Source organism: Pinus tabuliformis, chromosome 5_1 (assembly GCF_031772625.1).
Source record: "Pinus tabuliformis cultivar Carrire ecotype Pingquan chromosome 5_1, CPIR1, whole genome shotgun sequence".
In the NCBI taxonomy this organism is placed as follows: Eukaryota; Viridiplantae; Streptophyta; class Pinopsida; order Pinales; family Pinaceae; genus Pinus; species Pinus tabuliformis.
Window position 1 is genome coordinate 128,809,789 of NC_142305.1, and position 27,988 is coordinate 128,837,776.

Consider the following 27,988-nt stretch of genomic DNA (forward strand, 5'->3'; position numbering starts at 1 on the left):
ATGGATCGTTTGCAAACTCCTCCATGGGGAATTTTCAAGCACTCGTTTGAATTTCGGCACCGATGGGAATTAGAACAAAGGTTTCTTCGAAAACTGAGATAGATCGGATGTGGAGCAAGTGAAACAAACTCAAAAATTCCCCCAATAAATGCTGAAAAAATCACCAGGGGGCATGAGAAAGAAAAATAAGAAAATATACAGGTTCAGGGGGTTCGTTTAGCTGAGGTCCTGTTAAATTTAGTTGGGGGTTTTGTTTGTGAACGGGAACGACAGGGGCCAAGTCTGGGGATGGATGGGGGATTGGGCAACATTACAAATTTCTCAACTTTGTGTCGAGGGCTTACTACATTCGAAACTTGGTTTCGAAGAAGACGGGGAGGCTCATCGTGGCCGGATTCGATCTCGACATGTGGTATATAACCGATCAGCTTGCAGCCATGTCGTTCTCAGCCGAACATATGCGGGCGATGTACATGAATATGATCTGGCACGTCAAGAGAGTGCTCGAAATGTGCCATGTTGGGAATTATAAGGTGAGTGAGTGTCAATTTTCTTTTAAAAAAAATTAAAAATCTAAAACAGAGATTTTGCTGTAGGAAAAAAAAACACCCATATTCTACAAACCCCGCATCCTCCATTTATTATATCACTTGTAAATCAGATAACCCCGCATTCAATTTTTCTGATAACATGATCTTCTTCGAGTCAGAAGCGCCATGACATATTCAAATCAGTGTTGTTGTGGGCTTAACGATAGAGATCTATATTTTAGGATTTTTTGCTTTCAGTTTCTGTTATGATCTCAGTGGTAAAGAATAGAGAGAAAGAGGATCTACCTGGATTTATTTCCATATGGTGCATAGAGACCAAGGTTCTCATGGGGACCATCATGGTTATGGGGCTTTTGTTGATACTAGCCCAGTTTATGCCCCAAGATATCCCCTTGTGTACAAATCCTACCCCAATATTTCTCGAGGAAGATTCGTATCATTATGGATACAGTGTCTAAATCAGAAAAATGGATCAAATCTATCAGATGACAAAGCCACGGGGTGTCACTCACAAACTAATATTCTATCACATGTGTTCATATTGGGGCATTAAAAATGGAAAATTCACAAAATAATATATTGGGGTTATAATGAGGGCGTAAAGGGTTTTAATATACCATACAACAATATATATATATCTTAAGGTATTTTTTATACATTTTTTTGGCCAAGTGGAGGGAAAAATATTGGGCTACATCACAGGGGTGGAGGGAAAGAGTTTGAAATGGTTCATTTTGGAGTCAAGGTGGAGTCTAACCACTATGCAACCCTAGGAAAAATATCGGGCTACACGCACTCAGCTCACACTCGGCTACACACAGGGGTGGAGGGAAAGAGTTGGAAATGATTCATTTTGGAGTCGAGGTGGAGTCGAACCACTTTGCAAACCTAGGAAAAATATTGGGCTACACGCACTCAGTCGGAGGGAAGGAGTTGGAAATGATTGATTTTGGAGTCGAGGTGGGCTTGAGCCTCTCTGCAACCACACTGCAATCTTAAGCCTTTATGCTTTTGAACCCTAAGAGGAGCTGAGTTTTTGAGTTTGAACCAGATAGGACCACTCCTCAAATCCTCGCCCTGCCTCTTGATTGTTCGAACCCGTGTCCAACTACCCTACTTCTTTATAACGAACACATCAACTGTGTCATAGTAGAGGGCTTCTCCAACTGCAGTGAGCACATGAGCGAGACCTACCAACAGATACCCGATAAGTAGGTAGGAGCGCTTGGATGGAAGGATACTACTAAGAAAGGAAGGCAAGACAAGCTTTTGTCACTGTCGATCGATCTAGAAAATCAAGATGAGGTGGGGATGATCAATGAAATGGATACTCAGTTACAAAAAGAGATACAGAAGGAGATGTGTTGTCATACCGGGTGGATAGTGATATTCATTAAGTTTAGTTTTGTCTGACCACCTTTTTGCCTTTCCAGCTTGAGTGAGACCTATTGCTTTCATTCGAATCTCTGAGCATGTTTTCTTACTTATACAACCATGCTACCTTATTTACACCCACCTAGCTACTCTCTCATTCTCATTCCGAAGGGAGTCCATAACCTAAAATTAATGTGTTCTGTCCATGTTCTATCCAACTACGGTAACCTTCAGGATCAAGGATTTAAAAAATGACGGGTTCTATGAACACCCAACACAAATAGAAGAAGAGGTGAGGAGTCGGCTTGTGGAGTGAAACAAGCAGTATTAGCAGTTGATTCAGAGGAGTTGGCTTGTGGAGTTCAATAGGTGATATTAGCAGTTGATTCATAGGAGTCGGCTTGTGGAGTGCAACAGTTGGTATTAGTAGTTGATTCAGAGGAGTCAACGAATCTCTATAATATACAAGTACATCCTCAAATAATTCTCTTGACTCCTTCACAAACATGCTGACAATTTCGACTTCTTTTAAGAAAAATTGATAACTTGAGACTTCAGAATTTTAGCTTCTTCAATTTGGATTTTGACTTTGCAAAACATTCTCAGAACTTTCTTCATGTACCTTGAACTTCAAAAATTTGGTAACCTTTGATAGTGGTCTCAAAATAGGACTAATGCCCATCATAGACCTTCAACTAATGCATAGGACTGGATTTTTTTGAGATTATCCTTCTAGGGATTATGCACAAAACCATCCACAAATTTCAAACTACAGACAAAGGGTTTTACTCCTTTATAGGATTGATATAGTTGCCAATAGAAGGGCCTTAAGTGCCTTGCAAAACTAGAACAATCCATTCTTAATCATTTCACTAATGAATAATGTACATACCAAAGTCTATGTAGATGTTCATAAATTCATTGATTTGGAAGATTTAGACCTAAGGGGCACCTTTTTGTTTGTTGCTCCAATGTGAAGAGGTGTGGCTTCTATTACGCTGCTAGATAATTCCTTTGACTCTTCGCAAATATGGTCCTTATGACTTTGCTCTAATAAAGAAGGTTTGTAGTGTTGATTGTATAGATAAGAGGACTCCGTTGATTTCTACTTTTCATTGTTCAAGACTTGGGGAAATTGGTGTACAAAACAGAAATACTTGTGTTCCTCTAGAGCAACAAATTCATCAATGAGGATTTCATAACTTGTGTAATGTTGATACTCATTATCAGAAATGCCAATGTTTGGTGCAAAATCCTTATTGCTATCATATTTGGAGCAAAGTCTCTCGTCCTCGGAGGAATATTCTATCCTCAATTCTCGTGACAAGTCTAGGGAGGTTATTCCAACACTTTTATAACATGACACAGTCTCAAAACCCTCATGGCGGATGCTTGTGAAGGGCTCAGAATCAAACTTCCCCTCTTCTTCGTGATCACCAGACATCAATGGTCCATAAAAGTCATGTATAGGACTTGCCTCTATGCAACCCAAAATATATGATCTGATGATTGATTGATACTGATGAGAGGATCATTATGAGTGGCCAGGCTTATGTTTTCATTATTATGATTATCATGTACATAATCCATAAGAGAAGGGAGTGTTCTTGTTTTTATTTGTGAGCATAAATTCCACACCAAAATTCATCTCAAAATTGCTACTACTTTCTTCTTTTGTATCTGCAACACTGTTTCCCATGGAGCATCCAAAAAAAACATCACCAACCTGATGCCAATCCTCACTAGAAAGAGTGGCACATGTATCATTTGAAGGTGTTGTAATAATGCCATAACATTTTTCATGTTGGTACTCATTTATGTGTTAAGAAATCACTTTAGATGATAAAATGGCCCTCTTTCCCGTCATTGCTGCTGCAAGGTTGTTCGTGTTACAAATATTTAGTGTTTTCATATTCAAATTTTGAGCACAATCCCTCTTCCATAGATGCTCCACTTTCATCCCCAACAATGTTATCATTTCCTTCAAAAAGACCAAGGAGGCCTTCCTCTTGTAGGCTTGTCAACAACTCTTAATATGTACCATCAAATTTCTGAACCTTGGGTTGCAATGCTTGGGGAATATTTCAACTAGAGATTTTAGAGAATGTATGTTGTTTGGGCTACAAGAATGCTTCAGCTAGCTGCCATGCCCTTGTCCTAAAGAAAGCATAAATAACCTTATCATGGAATCTTCATGTCTTTCCATCAATTCTCATATATGCTTCATAAATTCTAGGACATGTGGGGCAATAGAAAAAGAGTTCCCCTCAAACTATGGAAGCTCCTTGCTATAGCTAGGAGGAGAAGTTTTTTGTGTGACAACCTATTATTCTATGATACACAGAAATAAAATATGCCCAGAAACTTAAGATGTGTATAAAGTCATCACATGAAACTCCTATTCTATAATCTCTCATACTTCCATGAAAATTTCATTACAAAGATGAAATATTTATAGTGTAACCTACAACTGCCTTGAGTGATGTATAAGATATTGCTTTAATAAATTGTGGATGGAAAGTTCAACCATAATTGCACCTAGAGAAGTGAGGTGATCTTACATCCCAGTTGGAAATCCCATAGAGAAGGAAACCACCTGTATCACTTTGAAATGAGATCTTCTAAATCGTCAATATAAAGTTGAAAGAGTATGGGACCTGGGTGACAATGGACATCTTTGCTTTGACATGTATGGTTCTATGTATTCCATTTGTTTCTCTTCCTTGCTACTAAATAGTTTAGTATGTATGATTTATATATGCTAATTTTATTGGTTTTTGTGGGATGGTAGTGGCACACCAACTTGGGTTTTGCTCACAAACACCAGCAAAGGGAGAATGTAAAGATAAGCAAGAGAAAATCACAGTTGCCAGAGAATTTACACAACATAGGTCCAAGGAGATAACATTGTCCCAATAGTTGAAACAACAACACTCAACATCCAAGAGAAATATGCTCACCCAGAGAGAGAGAGAGAGTAGTAGCCATTTTGTTGAACACCAACATTATGAACCCTGGGCTGGAGGAACATCACAATGGGTTTCTTTTGATTTTCCCGTAGAAGTTTGTTCGAGCTTCAGTTCTAGTCACAATCATCATTTTTAGCAGCAGTTGCATCATCCTGCTCTACCATCGTCTGGGTCTAGGATTTTGCCCCTAATTAGGTCTATTTTTCCACAGAGGAATATACCGGGCTCTCTTTATGATTCACCTTCATCCTCCTCTATCTCAAGGGAAGCTATTGCATCTAATCAATCTCCTGTTGGTGACTGTGTTGGGAGATCTATGGGATCTCTTTGCATGAGCCATTGTCATTAGCACTGTCTACAGAAGGTATTGTAGCAAACTTCACTGGCCAATAGAAAGATATTAGCTTTTTATTCTTCCACCTATTTTATTTTCTTAATTCTTTGAAACTCTTTGGTTGGAATTTACTCTTCATATCTCTTTTCCTCACATTGCCTAAAATTTCAACAATTTTATCCCTAGGAAGCCTCCCTTGAGTAGGGGAGAGGCAGCTTAAAGTGTAAAGGAGAGAGGGTTAGGTGATAGTGGTCTCCCTCTTAGCTACATGAAATATTTTCTTGATCTTTAGGACTTTATGAAAAACAATGAGGGTTTATGTGATAAAAAGATCTAATAAAAGTGTTTCAACAATGCAATTTTGGGGCGATCTATTTTATTTTAGATAATTGTATCAATGTAAACAATTATTCCTCACTGAGCACTTTTAACATATGTATGGTGATTGGTTTAGCACCCATTCATTATTCATTGATTTCAAACCCTAATTATATGATGTCAAATGAAGGCTCTTTTCAACCCTTGACAGCTCTCTCCAAGGCTTTACTTCTAAGATATGTCTCTATCCTTGCTAGAATTTTGGTACCTGTAATGACTATTAGAAATAATTTGTTGGAATTTCAATCAATCCTCTCTCATGGCTATTTAAATATTTCTCTGATACTTTAGATTTATAGGCAGTCTGATCAATTATAGGTCTTTAATCCTTGCTTTCACTGCGCCACTTTGATTCCTTCAATAGGTCAGAGTTAACCTCTAATTCATCATGCTATGTTTCTAGCTGTAGGGTTAACCTCTAATTCCACTGTGGTCTTGCTACAGGTTGGCTACGTATGTACTTACATAGCTAAATAAGCCATCATATCATGGAACTTCTTAATCAAAAATGAATAAGAGTCACACCAAACCTCTTTCTCCTCATCAGAGTATCTAATAGAGACTATTCTGTGATGGTTTATGAGGCTACAAGTTGGCTACGCATGTACTTACATAGCTAAATAGGCCATCATATCATGGAAATTCTCACTCAAAAAGGAATAAGAGTCACACCAGACCTCTTTCTCCTCATTAGAGTATCTAATAGAGACTATTTTGTGATGGTTTTAGAGGATTTTCGTGGGCTTTTCTTTTGGTAAAAATTGGGCATCACCATGGCATCACCTAGACCTGGAAATGAATTTGCATTGTGGGAGTCTACTTCCAATGCTCTTATTCCTGAAGAAAGTGTTAGCCATCTAAGCCAGCAGATTCAAAAACTAGATACAAGCTATAATGGTGAAGATTGTCTCTTGCCTCAGAAAAGTACTCATGGCGAAGTTATCACTTGCCTAGGTATAGTTTTGCATATGCATAAATTATGTAGTTAGATTCTATTCCTAGAGGTTTCAGTTCAGAATTAGCAACATTAAGAGATGCATTGTGACCTGATAAGTAGTTGCAGTAGCATGGGAAGCTAAGCAGCCACTGGTTATTAATGTGGTTTCAAGCTTGTTATGCTATATATTTTCCATGAAGGTTGTGGAGCTTGTTATGTGATGCAGGAGCATGAGGCTTGGAGGCAAAAAGCTTCAAACTTATTCCAAAAATACAAAAAAATCTACAAGCAAAGGAGTGGGATCCTTTAGCCATCAATTTATAGCTTTCTAGATAGGATTGTGAGCTAGAAAGTAGCAATTGAATGATTTTGTAATTAATTAGAATAGTTTGATTTAGTTGAGAGTCTAGAGGAGAATATTTCTCAGATTTGATTTTAGTTTAAAATAGACAGATTTGATCCATTGTTTAAGGATATTATAGTTAGAGTGGAGTTGTATTTATGTAAGTTTCAAAGGATGTAAAATGGATTTGGACCGATTGGATTTTTGGACTGATTGGAATTGATTTGGCTTGTCTAGCCTTATATGAATAAAAATTGCAGAAACTTAAGCTTTGTGTATTTCCATTGTAAATTGGTCAATCCCGGAGGTGTGCGTTTCTCTGTAATCCTCTATTTTTCATTGATTCTTGGTTCGGCTTGAATTGTTAAAGGTACTTTAAATTCATGTTCAGTTTCATAAATTATTTTCAGTGTGATTGTTTAAGTCTTTGTCGCTATATTTATAACTATAGACGGTTGAAAGAATTAAATTCTTAAATCAAGTGACGTACCACAATCATCCTACACCATTGATTTCATTGACTAACCTGCGTGCTAGTTGAATCCTGCAAGCCGTAGATCTCTCGGCCTTGTCATCTGGTGGATTTCGGGTTGAAAAAGTGAACGGGTGTTAAGCGAGAGGTCGGACCCGAACTTTATTAGATTGGAGATTTATAATTACCATTAGGTCCAGAATTTGGTTAAGGGTCATGCATTTTGTGCGCCCGAAATCGCTTTCGGTCATCGGATCAGTTGGGGGTTAGATCTACGACGGGGAACCTCCAAGCAACTTTATTGATCAGATGAATAGTTGACCGTCGGATTGCGATTAACCGCAACCGTTGGATCGCGGAACTATATTGCATCGGGGAAAATGCCGCGGAGGTGTTAAGCCTGGTCTGTTGTGACTACCAGGAAGCGATGCGTCGATAGTGTATTTTATTCTCTTTCGCATGTTTGCCATTTTAAATGGCGCCGATAGTGGTTTTATGTGTATTGTTCCATTTCTATTGTAAAGACAGCGCTGATAGTATATAGAGCCCCTCTATTATGAAATTGTGCCCGATAATGAAGGTTTGGGCTATTAATGTAAAGGATTTGATTATAGCGGTTGCAAAGGGGAAAATTTATAAAACAGTCAATCTAGTAATAGATGACTGATACTCTGCTCGAGAAAGAAGAAGGGATTCTGCTAGAATTAGAGGAGATTGTATCAAGTTTTGAGCATTTTTCTTTAACGCCTACACCCAGCCACCATTATGCTTGTTATTGGTACTCATTGCTGGCCATAACTATTTTACTTCAAACGACTTATATATGTTTGCAGGATGAAAACATGCAAAATTTTCCTCACATACTTGGACACGAGGGTGTTGGGTAAGCCTTTGTTAGTTACAGTTAATATGAGTCTGATTATATTCTTTTCGAACAAATTACGAAATAAGAGCATACAATTTATGATTTCACGATAGTAGAGAGCGTGGGAGAAGGCGTGATAGATATTAAGGTTGGAGACCATATAATTCCCTTGTTCACAGGAGAGTGTGGAGATTGTGTGTTTTGTAAATCTAAGAAGACTAATCTGTGTGATAAATTCAAAATTGATCTCGCAAGAAAAGTGATGATAAACGGTGGAAAGACATGTTTCTCAATCAAGTGATTACCCATTTACTATTTCATGTCCACTTCTACATTTAGCGAATACAAAGTTGTTGAGTATGCTTGCATTGCCAAAATCAATCCATAGGCTCCACTGGACAAAGCATGCTTGTTTGGTTGTGGAATAGCCACTAGTATATTTACTGTGACTTTTTTTATGCATCTAAGCCTCAATATTGGAGCTACAATATTCAACTTACAATTAGAATGAGCAATATCTCTTTTGGTTTTTCAGGTGTTGGAACTGTTTTCAATACAGTTGACATCCAAAGTGGATCAACTGTGGCCATTTTTGGCCTTGGTACCATTGGCCTTGCTGTCAGTAATATCGTCATGACACTAGTTCAATTTTATGTGATATTCTCTACAAACGATTTCAGATTTCATGATATTCACTAAAGTGTACTCATGATGATTTCATGGGCAATCTGTAGGTCACAGCGGCTGTAAGAATGACAGGTGCCTCCAAGATAATTGGTATTGACACAAATTCAAGCAAGTTCATCAAAGGTAAAGTGGATTCTCCTATGAAGATCAGACAACCATACATTTTCTAAGTCCTAATTATGTAGAACCAACTAAATTAAATATCATCATAACTGAGACCAGGGAATTACGTAGAAACTCACCAATTAACTTCATTTTCAATGCAGCAAAAGCCTTGGGCATGACTGAATGCATTAATCCAAAAGACCATGAAAAGCCCATTCAAGAGGTAAGCTAAATGGTTTTTTTCTTAATAAAATGTTCACAGATTTATCTCTGGTTCACGATAAGGAGAAAGTTATATTTATGTCAGGTAATAGAAGAGAAGATACAAGGAGGTGTGGATTATAGCTTTGAATGCATTGGAAATACATGTGTTTTGTATCAATCTTTCTTGGCTACTCGAGAGGTAAAACAATTGTCTTTTTCCCTTTTTAATAGTGATGTAGATTGATGGAGAATCGTTATCAACTGCAACTATTACATTAGAAACAATTATTCCATAAATATCGTTAACATACAGTTAAAATAAATATCATTAATGGACAGTTACAAAAAATTGAAGCTTTAATTTTATATAATTAGAAAACAAAGTGTTAACCAAGCCATTCAAACTAAAATCTCTTAGAATCTGTCTCAATTCTATATATTTGAAAAATAAATGGTTTCCCAAACCACTCTCACTAATTTGAAAACCCTTCTCTTTACCAAGTCATCTCATTCAAAGTTTCATCATCCTTCTCTTTATTGACATCTTGGATTAACTGCTCAAAAACCCCTGAGATTATATCTGTGTTTCCCTATTCTAGAGTCACAACTTTCAACACCTTGAATTTTAGGCTAGGCATCGAAGCCTTAAGATATTTAAGAACCTATCTCAATCCCTCATCTCCCACATCTGCATCATATTTTTTGTGTGCTAGTATCTGAGTCTTTAGAAGCTTTAGGTGATACTGAAAAGGAAGCATCTGTAGATTGTCCATTTCGTTGCAAGTAGACGTGAAGTAGACCACTCGCTCCTTGTATTTTTTATCACTGTCTTTTGTTAAGAAAATTTCGAACAAAGGAATGCCTAGAGCTCCTGCAGCCAGATGCCTTGCATTGTAACCCTTGGCAACAAATATCTTGTGCTGAAAATCAATATGGACGGTTCTGTCATATGGATCATTTGCATCCTCTGCCAAACTAGCCCACCATCAAAAGAAGAAAGGTGCATTGTAGAATGCATGTGGGGTCATAAGAGAGGCATCATGTCACTATACAAAGGATATAAAAATAAAAGGGTATAAAAATGTGAAAAAAAATGGATACATACAATATTTAGTGAAAATAGGGGTTTTTTAAATTGGGAAGGTGTATTGGATTTATATTGGTAGGGGGTTAAATAATGTGATTTTTAGAGGTATTTTCCAATATGTAGTCAAATTAAGGGTATTGTTTAGTATGCCATGAACGCACGTGCTATGTCAGAGGTTCAGTGAGTGAAGCCCCCGTGGACAAAGCTAAATACTATTCCTAACAGTAAAAGGAAAAAACCCACCAAGAAAGCAATTGAGCTAGGAAACAACAACAAGCGGGTATTTCGTCCATATGGCAATGTTGCATGTTTGTTTATCCAAATGGGAGCATACAGAGGAGGTCCAGCCATGTTTGTTGTAGTTGGGCTTGCTTCCAAGCCTCTCCATGTTTACGGAAAGCCACGGTTTGAATGCGAATGGATCCCAAAAAATTTATTTGCTACAATAATGATGGGTAGCGCCTACAAAATGCTCCCAGACTCGAGCTATGGCCGAGTTTACATATTCATTGTTGTCAACTGCAAGTTTTCTTAGAGCATGGGCACAGATGGCAATGGTGGAGAGCTCATTCTTCATGCACTCCATGGCGAGAATTTTGGAAAACCAGAGAGAATCGTTGCTCTCAAGGAAGATAAAGGTAGCTACAATAACTCTGTTTATAGCCAAGCTCCTCCCTATGATTATCTCTATTGTGGCTCCTCTCTGTATGGTGACCCAAGTCCTCAGAGAATGAGAAAATGGATGACTTATCATGACAAATTTTTTGGCCCTCGATCAAACTTTTTTTTCACGATGCTAGTGGAGTCCATTCCCAAGTTATAAAGGTGTTGGAGCCATGGATTCCAGCTGGTTGTGTGACATTGCCAAATATAGTTGAGCAGGAACAATATGATGGGTAGTATCATGATCAGTTTCTGGTTGTGAATGATTGTCTGCACATGTACAAATTCATGGCAAATTGGACCTTTTCCTTTGATGTAGATGAGTATCTCTATATTCCCGAGGGGAAATCTCTGCAGTCTGTGGTAAATGAGTTCGCTAGTTATACACAGTTCACCATTGAGCAATATACCATGTCCAACAAGATTTGTTTGCATAACTAACTACACAGTAATGAGCCAGCCGATAGTACTTATTTGAGGTAAGTGTAATGGTAATAACCAATTGAATGTTTTTTGGGCCTGTAGTTGAATGTGAAGATGATTGTATTTTACGAGATTGAGAAGATCATATTTAGGGATGTGAAAAGAGAAATAAGAAGAGATAGAAAGTATGCAGTGCAGGCAAGAAATGTGTATGCTACTAGAGTTCATTTGTCTGAGAATATAATAGGTAAAACATATATTGTTCGCTTTATGAAAAACTTATTATGCTCATTGTTCTGTAGTATTTTTATGTGATATGTTACCGTGTATAACATTCTCCGTTATTGAAGAAGCCATGTGTATAGTAGTGTGACTAGATACCCTGATCACAAACACCATATGTGGATTCAATTTACCTTTAATTTTTTTTTGAAAGCCTTATAACTAGTTCAAAGTTTGACAACAAGATTAATGTCCTTAAAGTTATCAAACTTGAGCAATAGCTTGCAATTGGCTAGTACTTATACCTCTGCCAATTGCCAACTTTGGCTTCTTTGGACTAAAGCACATCAAAATCGAGTGGTATGATCACATTCTCCATGGAAACAAAACAAATGAGCACCAAGGAAGATGAAACATTGCATAAATACAATGTTTGCATGGAACCCATCTTCATGGGCACTATAGGGAAAAGCCCCCCATCACCGCCACACCCTAGTATCTTTCGCTTCCAAAACTTGGGAGGTCTGGATGATGTCCCTTGATGATTTTGGAGATGTCTAGATGCATCCTATCAAAACTCACTCATGTGGCAAAAATTCTTTATTCACTAATTTGACACTTGAGCCATGATAAATATCATCTACGCATTGTACATCAGAATACTTAGTACATTTTCATAATGGGAAACCATTTTTAATTTTTTATAAGCAGTTTTCACTCCATTGTTTGGTACAATCTTCCACCCTAATTTATTATTCTTTCATTGAAGTTTTCATATATGCACCATCAAGGTCATTTGGGACTCTTATTTAAGAATTGTTGTTTTTATGGAGTTGTATCAAAGTCCTATTTTCTAAAATCTCTGTTTTGTTTTGTTTTTAAACAATTTTTTGTCATTCCTATCCCCCATCCAATGAAATATATATATATATATATATAGATATATAGATATATATTTGTGTGTGTGTGTCATGGGAGACCAATATTATGGTTGGATCTTGAGGTCATCCATGTGTGGCATCGTGTTGAGGTTATAACTCTTGGGACCGAACCTTGAATCATATAACCCTAACACCGTTATTAAGCGTTGGGGGTGGCTTTGGCCCAATGGACAATGGTGAATGCGTTGAGCCAGAGGCTTGAATCCCTAAGGTCCTGCCACCACTCCTTAGTTTATATAGTAAAAATTATGATTTTGGGGGTATTTAAGATGAGAACCAAAGTGTGTATAGAATATTTATGATATATTGTGTCGAATGGATTTGAAGAATCCTAAAATGAGGAAGCCTATGAAGGCTTGATTCAAGGTTGGAGGATAAATTCCTAGCAAACAAAAGGATGATGCAATATCATTGTATCTCATTCAGCAAGGCTTGGATTAAATCATTTTTCTGATAATTCCAGTAAAAACTAGGTCCAAAGAAGCTAGCATTATTCTATAAATAAAATACAATAAAATGGAGAGAAACACTAATCAATATCAAGCTAAGTTACAAAGTGTTTTAATTTTTGATGAAGTGACTAATTCAATTGATGAAGTGACTAATTCAATAGAAGAAATAGAATATTTTGATATTTCATAAATAAATAGAGAAGCTATGGAACAACCTACTAACACAAAAAGAAATAAACAAGACATGGAGACTAGAGTTATCCTAAACATTGTAAAAACGTTTGCTTAAAAAATTATAGAAGAAAAATATGACTCTATGCAGAGCATGAAAATAGTGAAGAATGTGAATCATATTACATACTTATAAGTGTGGATGATGAAATTCAAGTTGAATTTAAAAATATAATTTTCAAAAAGGTATCATTCAATTAGTCCCCATCATCTAATATTATATAGTATATGCCAGTTGTCCCACGTACTGTATATGCCAGTTCTTTAGGAAGAGATCTAAAGAGGGACCAGACATGGTAGATCGATGAAGACAAAGGAAAAGGTGACGTGTGTTTTCATCTCCCTTGAGGGCTCTCAATCGATTGAGATGTCTAGTTAAGAACGTTCCAAGCATGTATTGACCATGAAATGCTACGGGGTTAAGATAATCTCCTGGAAAATGACACTGCTTGGTTCTAATTATAAATAAATTATTCGTTATGATTATTAACTACGTGAGAAGTTGGAGAATGAAATGAATTTTCTAACTAATTTATCACCATTTATTCATTCTGGATGAGTACTTGAGATTGCAATGCCATTGGCTGTTGTGAAGCTTTCAAGAATAAAATACAGTCACTGACTTTTGTGAAGATTTTGGGAAATCAATGGATATAGAAATTGATAAGTTTTGTATTCCCATTTTGTTGGTTTTGGAAGACGCTTTTGATTCAAATGCCTTTGGCTTTCTATGAAGGTTTTGGGAAGAAAGTGCAACTATCGGCTTCTGTGAAGCTATTGGGAAGGAAGTTGCACAGGATGATACTATGGGTAATAAAATTATAATTAGCTTGTACTAGAAAATATCGGTTTATATATTTTTAGGAAAAAGTATGGGTGAAGAACAATTTTGTTTCACATGGCCTATAAAAACAAATTATACATTACCCTATCTAACCTTAAGAGGCATGGAATCCTTTGTAATATATGATTTTATTTTTTTATGGTGTTAATTGAAAATTAGTAAAAACTTTGGTCTTTAAACTTGAAAAGGAAATGAGAAAACAATCCAACAATGCATGGTATTATGGAATGGCATACAATATTGATTAAAATTTGGCACACAATGTTTATTAAACATCATTATGTTAGATAGTCTTAAATATTTAGAAATTGTTGATTATTTTAGAAAAAAATAGCAATCACTTAAATAATTCAACTAAATGGTGTCAATTTGAAATCAAGAATCTTTAAGCAACTTCAAATAGTTAGAGATTGCCATAAATATATTTTTCTAGGGTGCCAATTTGAAATAAGGGACATGTGTGCAATTACCAATGGTTAGAGAAAAAGGTCCAGTGAGTTGTGGCATCATGGAATTGCATAGAAGGCTGAAGTTTAATATTAAACTTGTTTCAAAAATGAAAAGTTTTTCAACCCATCAATGCTAAATACAAATTCTAAATAATGTTCTTTCAAATGATTCAACTAACATATAAATGTGATTTCTATAGGTATATAAATCTCGACCAAACATATGCGGGTGATGTATAAGAATCCGCTCTTGCAAGTCAAGAGAGTGCTTGAAATGCGCCATTCGGGCATTATAAGTTGAGTGAGTGTATGTTCTTAAAAAAAAAAAGTAAAAATCTAAAATATATAATTTTTTGTAGAAAAAGAAAACAAAGCCCTTAAAGCAAATTCTCATTTGATCTAGTAATAGAGAGTTTTATTTTCAAAAGAAATTGTTGTAAAGTGTGATTTATAGTTAAATCACCTTACCTCTATTGAAGATGACATCATAACTATTGTCCTCAAGGGTAGTGGCTATTGAAACAAGATTTTGCTTTAATCCTGGAACATATAGGACATCTCTAAGATGAAGAGGATAACTTGACTCCCTCTTCAAACTGATGGTACCAATTCCTCTAGTTGCATACATGCCATCATCTCCTAGCTCAATCCAAAACTACATGTCCTTCTCCTTTAGGTGGCTGAAACTCTTCTTGTTCTCGATCACATGGAAGGATGATCTTGAATCAATATACCATACACTATTGTCTGTTGAGCTTTCCATGGAATCTATCAATACGAAATCTTTCTTGAACAAGGTAGAAAATGCATATACCTTTGTTGATGCAGCTACATGATCCTTAATGGACTCCTCCTTCTGCTTAGGACACATTGTGGCATAGTGTCCAAACTCATGGCAATGGAAGAACTTGATCTTGCTTAGATCCTTCTTCTTTCCCTTCTAACTATACTAGGCCACTCCTTGGCCCTCCTTGCACTTGACCTTGCTGGTCTTGCCTTCCAGGACAAATTTCTCCTCGTCCTTTTTCTTCATTGATCTCATTGATCTACCTTGTCTAGTCCCTCTCTGGATCTCTTCCTAAAGCACTGGAATATACAGTATGTGGGACCACTGGGATTTACTCTATAATATTAGAGAATGAGGACTAATTGAATGCTACCTTTTTCAACATTATATTTTTATCTTCAACTTGAGTTTCATCATCCACACTTATATGTATGTAATAGGATTCACATTGTTCACTATCTTCATGCTCTACATAGTCATATTTTTCTTCCATAATTTTTTAAGATTTTTTTTTACAATTTTTAGGATAATTGCAATCTCCATGTCTTATTTATTTCCTTTTGTATTAATAGGCTCTTCCATATCTTCTCCAGTTATTTACGAAATATCACAATCTTCGATTTCTTCTATTGCTTTAGTCACCTCATCAAAAATTGAAACACTCTATAAGCGAGCTAGGGGTGTTGTAGGTGGCAATGAGCACTCAAAGAAGCCATTACCTTAGAATTCCAATGGCGCAGTATGGTGAGATAGATAAAAATGTTGGATGTTGGAAACCCTTTCAAACTAGCCAACCAAGAGAAGTGATTCAATTTTACTTTCGTTAATTATGTGAAATTTGTTTTTATTATGTTAATAGAATGGAATTCTTCATGTAGAACAAGTTTTACAATTGAAGCTTATGTTCATTACAATGTCGTTTGGAATGATTGAATATGTTGTGGTGATTGAAGCCAAATTCCTTTCTTTTTTCTAAAAGTTTTCAATTATTTAATTTCTTAGGCCTTATTCTTTCTGACTTCATTGTTTGGACTAGGTTGGAGTGGGTCCTTTCTTTAGCTTTGTAGAATTAAAAATAGGGTGTTTATCAAAAATCTCTTATTGTTACTGGATCTTTCTTCACAGAACAAGGCTTCTACAGCATGCCAAATTGGGAAAGATGAAGGTGAAGCATGTCAAAAACATGCAAAAAATATAATCCTCTTGGCCTACTCACCCGAGGAGCTACACAGACATATTGATGCCTTATCGATCATCTGGAACCTTTGACAATTCACAATTAACCTTAATTCTACATGGGGGTTTAGTCATTAGGGCCTTGATTCAATTTGAGGCATGGTTTCTAGCCTAGTCTTAACAAGACATATGGTTCACTTGCCTGATTCAAGAGAGTGATTTCAACTCCACTTCCTAGAGATATCTTGGCTGAGATATACCTCTTGGAAACAATCATCAAACACATTGTCCTCTATGGCTCCAAGACCTGGGGGGATAGCCTACTTTGGGTTAACTGGGCTAAAACAAAGAGAATCCCCACCCTTCCATTACAATGCATCATCCATAGCCCTAGCCCATCATCCAACCAGAGTTCAACGACCATCCATTCAACCTCAAGGCCATGTTTGGACTTGTATCCATTCTTCACATAGTCTGAAACTTGTGAGAATTAATGTCAGGAAGGGATCAAAAACTATTATCACTCAAATCCACCTCATCAAGATGTCAACTTGAGGATACACAGAGGAAACATTCCCTATCACCTCTCACTTTATGTTATTTTTTAAATAAATAAATAAAATAAAAGGGGGTATCCCCATTTACAAGTAAAATTTATTATGACACTTCATAATGTGTATATTCAATAAAGCTCATGAAGGAATAGTCTACGACCATGACCTGTAGTGCATCAGTCAGGCCAGGGAGCCATTCCTCAAAAATTGGGGCTAGACAGGAACAAAAGCCTTCTCATACAAATCTTCCTGATATTGGCCCATAATTTACACCATCAGGTACCATGCAGCTATCAACATTACCATATCTGAATGCAACAGTAGTACCAACATCAATGTTGTTTCAACAACCTTTCATAGATTCACAACAAGTGTGTGCACATATTCTTATGTATGAGTCTCTTATGTGAGTTATCTCTATTGTGTTTATTCTATCTCAGAACCCACATTTTTTATTAATTCGGATCTACATTCTAACTAGCAATGCATGATGTATTTTGGCAGTCAAGGGTCATTACCAAATGAGGCACTAGTGATAATAAATTTTTCTGATATAGGGGATGTGTGTGACTATGTTCTATGTTGACTTTGTTATTTATGTTGGATGATCATTGTTTATGTAATATTTCATTTTTATTTATTTTTTGTCTCTCCAATATGTCTAAGATGAATAGTCTGATTTTGTGTGAATATTGTGTGTTATCATCTCAAAATGGTTCCTCTGCATCAAATGGAGGTAGGAGTATGTGGGAGAATGCTTGGCATATTGCTGCAAATCATATTCATGGGAAGGCGTTCTCTAATACCTCATAAATATTTTTTCACACTAATTTCTCAACCACATCAACAAAAATATCTAGAAAAATGATTGAAGTCATGGGTATTACAACTCCTTTTGCATGAGTTAATGCCATGGATGCAAGGAATCTTGTTTCAGCAATGAGGTCAGAAGACTTGGCAGTGTCAAGGAGCCATTTATTTCCTACTAAAATGACTGGGGCTTCCAACTTAGGGAGGGGTGGTAGCAATAATACCCCCAGGGAAATTATGAGTCCACCTCGCCCACTCACATTGTCACCATGAGTGTGGAGTACTCCTATGAATGAAGGGGTGCAATGGTCCACCATTCATAGGAGCTTTCATCTTGAACCCCATCAAATGACTGCAATAAGGAATCTCTATCGATATGTACAACTTGGACACTACCCTACACCAGGAGGTGCTACTCCTTGGATTCTTCACTTACCTTTCCTTAGGCCATGGGTGGTTCCTCCTCAAGGACCACCAACAAAGTCTAGCTTACTGATTTCTAGTTTTGCAATTCCAAAAGGAACTCAGGATGCACTTAATAACCAGATGAATTTTTTATCACCTTCTATACCATATACGCTAATGAAACTTGTTTTTCCTTCTGTACCATATACGCTAATGAAAAATCAGTTCAACAGATGTCCTGAGTGGCCATTTTGGAAATGAATTTTGTAAATCAACTAAAATCGAGATGAGCAGATTGATACATTTCACAAGATGATTCATCACATTTTTTTATGTATCTCTCTATGCATGGTAGTACACATAGATGATTATTTCTTAATATACCTACACCTCATAATCTTAGAGTTTGTCTATGACAGAAAACTCACTTGATAGATTTTTGGACAATTTGAATAAGGATAGGGACAATTAGGCATGTATTTTGCAGCCTCATGAATCCTCATACTTTCAATAAAACAACTTGTCAAGAATTTATTAAACCATATTTTCCCAAGGGGCATAAAAGGAAAAGATACCATCTTAAATTCATACAAAAACCTTACTTAAATTCCTCTTACATTTGTTCAACAGATCTGGAAGTTACCCAAAAAAATCCTAATATATCTATTCCTAGAATCTGGTTATAGTCCTCATTATAAAATCAAGATAAGCCAAACCATGATTGAATATATGAATCAGTTCAATAAGTCATAGTGTAACATCTTTTGAATTGTAGATTTATTAATTTTGTTTCAATACTTTACGCTGTGATTTACTCCTAAGAATCGTTTACCTTTTACTGAGTTGTAATGTACATGTAAAATCTAATGAAAAAAAGGAGTTCATTCAAGCTTAAAACCCATTGCATCCAAAGTAAAAATCAAATCAACGATAAGATAATTCCAATGACAATTAACAAAACTTATGGGAAGCTTCATATGAGATTATCACTTTGTATAGTACACATTTATACATTGTCCTTTTATGTCGACAATAAGATCTCAAGGCAGTGACTATCAAGCCACTTAAATTTTGTATATTAATTCTGGAAACTCATGTTGTTATATGCCTAAAGGTAAATTGTTCATTGGGGTTGATATCAAAACTAAAAAGTGACCTAACACAAACCTTTTGATACCTTTTCCAACACATCTGCAATAAATGGTCCTATAAGTATAATCAAAATTCTTCATAGGAAGTCAACTGGTCTTGAATTATAGTACCATCATTTGTGATAGCCTGTAGCCTTTGAACATTTCACCATATCCTTGTCAACCCTATCCATACATGACATCATAACATTTCCATAATCTGAAATGTATCAATCCTAAATCATAAGAAATGATTCATCACATTATAGTTATTTTTCATATCATGTTTGGGCCATTGCTACCTTAACTGGTAAATGTACTTGTAGCCATAGTTACTAGACTCAAATGATTTAACTTGGCTACTATAACTCAGCTGAGATCTAAATATGAGCAGATCAGATGGAGCCAAAGCTTAACTTGGACAAAATTTAGTGTCTAACTCAGACTCGAGAAGAACTATCTCAAGATCTGACTTGTGCTTGGGCAAGAATCCGGTAAAATTGGCATTAAAAAAAATAAAATTTTGTCCAAGTTATTTTCTTTTGACCAAATTTCCTGAATTAACTCTTAAGTCTTGCTTGATTTTAAGTCAAACCTTTTTTCTTTGTTCATGTTGAGTTGGACCTAAAGATTTATAGAGACAATTTCCTTAATGCTATTTCATAGAGACATATAATCGAGCTTAGGATCCATTGATGCTTCCATCACTGTGTCTATCATTTAGAACCAAGATACAATACATTCATCTATTTGACATCTGAGTGCCTTTAGAGCTAGAACTTTGTAGCAGTACTTGTAGGAGTATTGAACTTGAGGGTTTCCTACGAAGACACATGGAGAAAGAGGAGTGTGTGTAGGGAAGTGCACTACACTTGTTTGATACTTCCACACATTTTGGGCGCATTCAAATATAAAATGTCAATGTTGTTAGATACAATAGCGTTGGTTAGTTTCAAAAAGTTATCTTTGTCAAATATGTTGTTTTCGTGAAGTAATATTTCCAACCAAGAGGATAAAGATTTGGCATGCCTACGACATAGTGGTGTTATTTCTTGCCTGTATTTGTGATTTATTAGTATTACACCAATAATAACTTCATTATGTAGCTGTCTGTTTAGTAGTATATTACAACAATGACCGGTTAAAGGAAAAGGATTCTAGTTTGTTTGAACGTCATAAAATGGAAGGAAAATTTTCTTTGAATTAGAAAAATGGGATATATTCTGAAAAATATGTTTTCTAATCTAATATAGGCCTATTTCTTGATCATTAAAATAAAGCAATCATGACAATAAGCAATGATTTTGGACGTGATGAATTACATAACTCTTCAACTCAAAAACAAGTTAGCATATTCAGTTTTTCCTACATCAGAGAAAAATGAATGAGTAACATTAAGTTTGTTTTGAATATTTATAGAATCATTTTGGAGATTCTAAATGGAAATTTAATTTGTTAATCTTGCTCAATTAATTATAGGGAAAACAAGGGGCATACATAATTTGTTGGCTTCTAGGGATTGGATTCCTTTCCCCTGGAATAATACACTAAAAAATTAAGATTAATATATTGAAGCTATATTCCTGGTTAGTATTAGAATTTACAAAGTCTTTTCTTATTCTTTTTTAGTTTCTTGTTGTAATATTTTGTCAATGATAATTTTCTCCATCCATTAGATTTCTATCGACCAATTTTTATTTTTAAGTGTCACTGCTTCTTAAAGATAACTGGAGGAAACAACACAACTACAAATTTGGAGCATGAGACATTCTTATTAGAAATTTCCAGCTCTATTGTGCTTGATTATGTTGCATAAAATCAAAATTGCAATGTACCATAAGTATGGGAATTCAAAATATTGGGATAGAAATGTGCGTGTCCATTTTATTACATTAGTTGAAGATAACATTTCATCAACAAATGTTGTACACTAAGAACACAGTAGGTACACAATTTATTCTATGGTGACATTTTATTTGCTTTGTTTATACAGGTCATATAACCACATAGCGGCTACTATTGCCCAACTGATGAAAATTTGTTCGAGTTTCTTGCTTTTATGGGCTTAAATGGCATTAACAATATTGTTGATGTTGAGGTATATATCATATAAATCCTTTATAGTCTACTTTAGTTTATATCCCAGTGTTCATCGACTTTCATGTCTTATACTCTCCATTGTGTCATTTTTTTTCTTATTTCTTGGAAAAGGAACTCAATATTGATGGTAAGAAGTAGGAATTGAAGAAAGAGGAGAACAATAGCACTAGAGTGGAAAAATGCAAATTAAAGAGAGAGAGGGAAGAGAATTGGTCTAGTGGTACCCGTAGATCGAATATCCCACATAAGACACACACATAGAGACTAATGGTCAAGCCTTTGAAGTTGGTGAATTCACGTGCAATGTCTTGGAAAACCAATGATAATGTTTTGAAGTGATGAAACAATATTTCATGTGTAAATTGTACTCCAACCAACATTAAGTCGGAAACTCCTATTGTAATACTTTAAATTTTATATAATATAATTTATGTGGCTGGAATTATTTATAGTTGCACTTGATATTACTTAGTATTGTAATTAACATATGTAACTTTATGTTTTCATATTAGATAGATATGTAAAATATTGTATGACATTTTTTTAATTTAGTTGCAAAATCATACTAATTAATTTATGTTGATTAATAATGAACACATAAAATCAAACTAAAACTACTAAATTAGTAGTTTATGTTTATTAATGATGAACACAGATAAAATGAATATACGACTAAATTAGTTGTTTATAACGATTGTTAATGAAATTAAATGAAATGAATATAAACTACTAAAGTAGTCGTTTATATAATGAATATGAAAATACCAAAAAAAGATAAATGACTACAACAAATGATAATTTTTTTATGACAAATGACGACTAAATTTTGCATATATACGATTATTAGTAGCAAATTTACCATTTCTTATAACACAACCAAAATTTAGTCATATTTCTTTGGTCATTAATTGGTTTCAAACGATGACTAAAATTTGCATATATATGACTATTAGTAGCTAATTTACGGTATCTTATAACACGACCAACATTTTGATCATATTTCTTTGGTCATTAATTCGATTTCTCTGGTGATCATTTAGTAATACATTTTGTTGTATATTTTGTCATTAATTGTGGAAATTAATGACCAAATCAATGATTAAATAAATGAACAAATTAATGATCAAATATACTACTAGACAATAAAATTGAGACAATCAATTAATGACTAGGCTAAAAATGACTAAAAGTTTGTCGCGTTATAAGATATTGTAAATTAGCTACTATTGGTCATCGACTGAAAAATTCATTTATATGCAAATTTGAGTCTTTTTTTAGTAACTAATTAACCATTTTGTATTAGTGGCAGCAGAAAAACACAGTTTAGTTGAGCAAACTTGTGAAAAAAAATTCAGTGCTTCCACCATGCAGCAAGGTCGCACAGTGGCATACTTGTGTGATGGGTGGAACGTTGCAACAACGGATAGAACAGTGTGGTAAGAATCGGTAGAAAATTCGGCAGCATGAAATTTGGGGTTTCTAGTGAACTGTGACAGGTAGAGAAGTACATATGGGTGGCAGCAACGTCACGGTGGGTAGAGTTGCATGACCGAGCATGACCATCGGGAAAACTTGGGTAAGTGTTCAGGCCAACTTTGGGTGGTTGCATGACTTTGTAAAATATTGTATTTGAGGTAAATTTGCATATTTATATTATTATTGGGCAAACTTGACAGGGATTTGCCTCTCCCATATAAATATTTATAAACATGTTAATCCAAGTGGATATTGTTGGCCACCTGCTCATTCCACTTGGACCCCCACCACTGTCTCTTTTAGTTTTTTAGTTTCCTTAATTGTAGCACAATTTACTATTTTTGGCAATTTTTTAGGCCCTAAACATTCGGAGCCATTTTGAGGCCCTAAACGATGTTTTTTGGAGAAAACTAAATAGTATGATCGAAAGTTGTAGTCCTCGGATAGATATTTCTAACAAGGTATTGTGCACATCAAAAGGAGATCATGTGCCAAAGTTACGACCCTAAGAAGTTGATGTATAAATTTACACAAATGGGGCCCATATTTTTGGTGCTTCATCTCCTAGGGCTAGGTTTTTAGATGTTTAGGATCTTCTATTATTTATCAATAATAAATAGGCTTTAGAGCCTCATTGTAACATAGTACAGAGGCATGTAGCCACCACATCTCTCCTTAGAGATAGCCCGAGTTGTTTTTATTTCGTTTTTGTTTGTAAGCATATTTCATTATGAGATATTAATGAAATGAAGAGTTGTTTCTGCTGCATCTCTGTATTTATGGTTCTCTTTATAATTTGTTGTGTTCTTGTTTAAGTTTAGATCAGTGGTATCAAAGAAATCTTCTCTTTCTATATTTTTCTTTTCATTTCCCCAACGAGGTCGGGAGATAAGGAGTTAGGGCTCGAATTGGTCGAACCTTTGAAAAATGAACCTCACAAATCTCAATGGCCTCCCATGGCAGAAGAGAAAAAAGACAAGGGGGTAGGATATCCTTCAGCGGCTACCCAAACATGACACATCTCCTTCCAACAGCTACCCTAGAAGCACCACACCCTTTAAGGTACAATTTAACTTTGACATCCCCATATTTGAAGGTCAGATAGATGTAGACGTCGTAGATAAATGGTTAAATATGCTCGAAGGATATTTTTTTGTTCATGATTTTTCCAGCTGGGAAAAGATAACTTTTTTCACTTCTCAAAGTATCCCCCCACATCAAGGATTGATGAAAAACCCACTATGAGAAGAAGGACGAAAGTACACCCTCACTATTTTTCAGTCGCACCCACCTAGAATTTGTTCTGAGACACCATAAAGGATCATTACTAACCTATTGGGAGCTATGAGGATAAAAAAATAAAGTGAACCACACTGCGGAAGGGAAGGGACCAAGACATGCCAGAGCTTACCGATTTTTTTCATACCCTTCGCACACAGTTGTGTATCAAGATTCCGAGAAACATTTGGTACTAAAGTACCACAATTGCCTACACAAGTATATCCAGGATGACATGGAGTTTTTGGACATATCCTCAGTTGGCACAACATAATGATACACAGTCAAGATTGAGCAGAAGTTTAAACAGAATAAGCGATACTTTGGATTTGTGAATCCAAAGCAAGGGAAAGGGGCCCCCAAATTGCAGAGAAAAGGACAAAGCCAAGGTGGGGAAACCCAGGACACCCTATCAAGGCCGCAAGCAAAGAACAACACCACAAAGACAAAGAAAGACACAGGAAAATGGTTTTTAGTTTCATAATATCTCCATTCACAACACAAGTGATTGTCAAGACGAGAAGTCACTGGTGGCCGAGCTGAAGGCTTTTGAATCATATGTATGTTCTGACTCTGAGTCAAAACCCGACAAGGGGAATAACAAAGGGAAGCATATCATTGATGTGGAGCCTAGTGCCACAAAGGCCACCACCAAGATCCAAAAGAATGAGCCTGAAGATACAAAGGAGGGGGGATGCCTCTTCTACTAACATATATGGGTGAAGGTTTCTCTGCTACAGTTCATTGCTGATAGCGGGAACCAAAAGAACCTCATTTCAGCAAAGGATGTGAAGTGGTTGGGTCTTCCGACTACATCATATCCATAGCCGTACACCACTGGGTTTCTTCATGAAGGATGAGATATCTGCATCAGTCAATAGTGTCACCTTCCCTACATCGTCAAGCCTTTCATGGATGAGGTACCGTGTGATGTTTCCCCTATTGAAATTTTTGATGTATTATTAGGAAAACCATACTTGTGGAAGCAACATGTTGTATATGAGCCTAGACCTCACTCTCTGATTATGACTTTGGACAATTAGTTGTACATGATACTGTAGGTAGCTCCGCCTAGCACCATCTCTTTGATCATTGCAAAGCAATGTAGTAAGATCATTTCACAGACCAATAATTTTTTTTTCTTATGATTCACCCTCAAGGCAAGAAAAATATTATGGCCACAGATTCCAAACATGGTTCCTCGCATAATAGCAGCAGATGGACAAGGTCATGGAGGAGTACATGAACATTTTCTCCTCACCTATGTGGGTGTCTCTACACTATCAGGTCAAGCACTCCATCAATATGAGCTCGGGTGCACCGCTACCCAATGGACCAATCTATCGATGCTTTTTTTCTAGAGAATGATGAAATCAAGAGGAAAATTTAAGACTTGTTACAGAAAGGGCACATGTTTCCAAGTTCATCATCATGTGGGAGCCTGATTGTATTGGTGCAGAAAAAGGATGGGACCTAGAGACTCTGCATTAACTATCAGGCGCTGAACAAGATCACTATATGGAATAGGTACCAAATGATTGATGACCTTCTGAACCAGCTCAAGGGGGCCAAGTAGTTCAGAAAGATCGATTTGAAGTCTGGTTATCACCAGGTGCCTATCGAACCCTCCAATGTGTGGAATATTTCCTTCATATCCAAAGAGGGTATTTTCGAATGGTTGGTCATGCCTTTCAATTTGACAAATTCCCCTACAACCTTCATGAGATTGATGGATGAAATCTTGGGACCCTTCACCAATGCATTCGTGTTGGTGTATCTAGATGACATATTGATCTTCAACCAGATTTGGGAAGAGAACCTCCACCATATTCAACATGTCCTCCAAACCTTGCGACAACACAAGTTGTGTGCCAATTTGGAGAAATTCACTTGTGGCATGACCTATGTTCAATATCTGGGGTATATCATTGATGAGCAAGGTTTGCATGTGGCCCCAGCCAAGATACAGTTCATTCGAGATTTTCTAAACCCAACCATTCTAACATAGCTCCACAACATTCTGGTTCTTGCCAATTTCTACTACAGGTTCATGTTGGGGTTCTCTCATATCACTTGGCCTTTAAGTCAAGTCACCAAGGGTGGAGCGAAAGCAAAGTTATTTTGGTCTGAAACCAAACAGAAGTAGTTTGTCGAGTTGAAGCATCACCTCTCTTCTAAACCAATTCTCATATTAATAGACCTGCAACAACCATTTGATATTGAGACAGATGACTCCTATGCTATTGGTGTAGTTCTTACTCAGCAGGGGCATCCAATGGCTTACCACAGTGAGACACTTTCAAATACAGTCTGAAAGTATCCCACCTATGAGAAAGAAATGTATTCCATTATGCAGGCTTGTCATCATTGGAAGCATTACATTCTGGGGAAGGAAATAGTTATCCACATAGACCACCAGCCCCTGCAGTTCATATAGACATAAGGGAAGCTGCAGAATGATTTCCATCAGAAATGGTCCACATACATGCACAAATTCCACTTGAACATTAAGTACAAGAAAGGAAGCACCAATAATGTTGTAGACTACCTTAGCTGACCACCAATCATGGTGTTGATCATTATGCTCAACTCATGTGGGCACGAGACTTTGGGGTGGCTGCATCTTTACAAGAGCGATCCAAAATTCAACAAACATACCAAACACTCCTGGAAGGTAAGGAAGTTCAAAATTTTCACCTCCATGATGCACTGTTATGCCACCTGGGATACATATATGTTCCTTCAAGCGAGTCTGCCAAGATTATTTGGGAGGCACGCTATAGTCGATTTGCTGGACATTTCAGAGTAGAGAAAACAGTGGATGTACTATAGAAGTATTTTTATTGGCTAAAAGTTCATTGGGATGTTGGGAAGTACATTCGATCCTGCACTTCTTGTGCCATTGCCAAACAAATCTTTAAAAATAAAGGCCTATATACTCCTTTGTCTACTCCTATTCACCCTTGGGAATCCATCTCCATGGATTACATGTCGGGCCTTCCTTCTACTAAGCACGACAATGACTGTGTTTTTTTGGTCACCGACAAATTCTCTAAGATGGCCATAATAGTGGCCTACAAGAAGAGTATCACAACAAAGGCCGATACTAAGCTCTTCTTTGAGCGATTGTGGGTACACTTTGGGATCCCACAATCCATTGTCTCAGATCAGGACTGAATTAGGATTTGGTCACAATGCAACATAGTTGAGCAGTGGTAAAGGAGTGAGTTTGGGCCAAGTTGAACAAAGGAATTATATGGCAGATCTCAGAGACTTTCAAAAGCTTGAAGACATGATAGATTATTGGAAGGGAAAGAGGAAACAACATTATGAAGCTCTTGTGAAAGAGTGGGAACTCTTGGGGCACATTGGAGATGAAATAGTGGATGTGTGGAAGGCCTTAAACAATCTTCATGGGAGGTTTGTTGAACTTGAGGAGCTTAACGATAAAATATAATAATGTGACCAAAGAGTCCAAGAAAACATGGATGAATGAGTTCAATTAAGGGAGGAAAGTGCCAAGTTGTAGGATAAATTCAATGGACTTGAGGAAGAGATCAAGAGGGACTTTCTTGATCGTAAACCCATTGTCATAGAAGAAGTTGAGATTGAGTATACTGACAAACTTGGAGATTACTATCAAGGCATGCAGGATGACTTGGAGATGGTTGGAAAACTCTGGGTGGAAAAAATTGATGTATGCCAAGTAGGTGCAATTAAGCAAAATGTGAAGAAGGAGAA

At 36.3% G+C, this 27,988-nt stretch overlaps 1 pseudogene; it reads left to right on the forward strand.

The window, feature by feature from the left end:
* Positions 1 to 27,704, forward strand: LOC149163755 (alcohol dehydrogenase 1-like; annotated as a pseudogene).
* Positions 27,705 to 27,988: the final 284 nt, after the last annotated feature.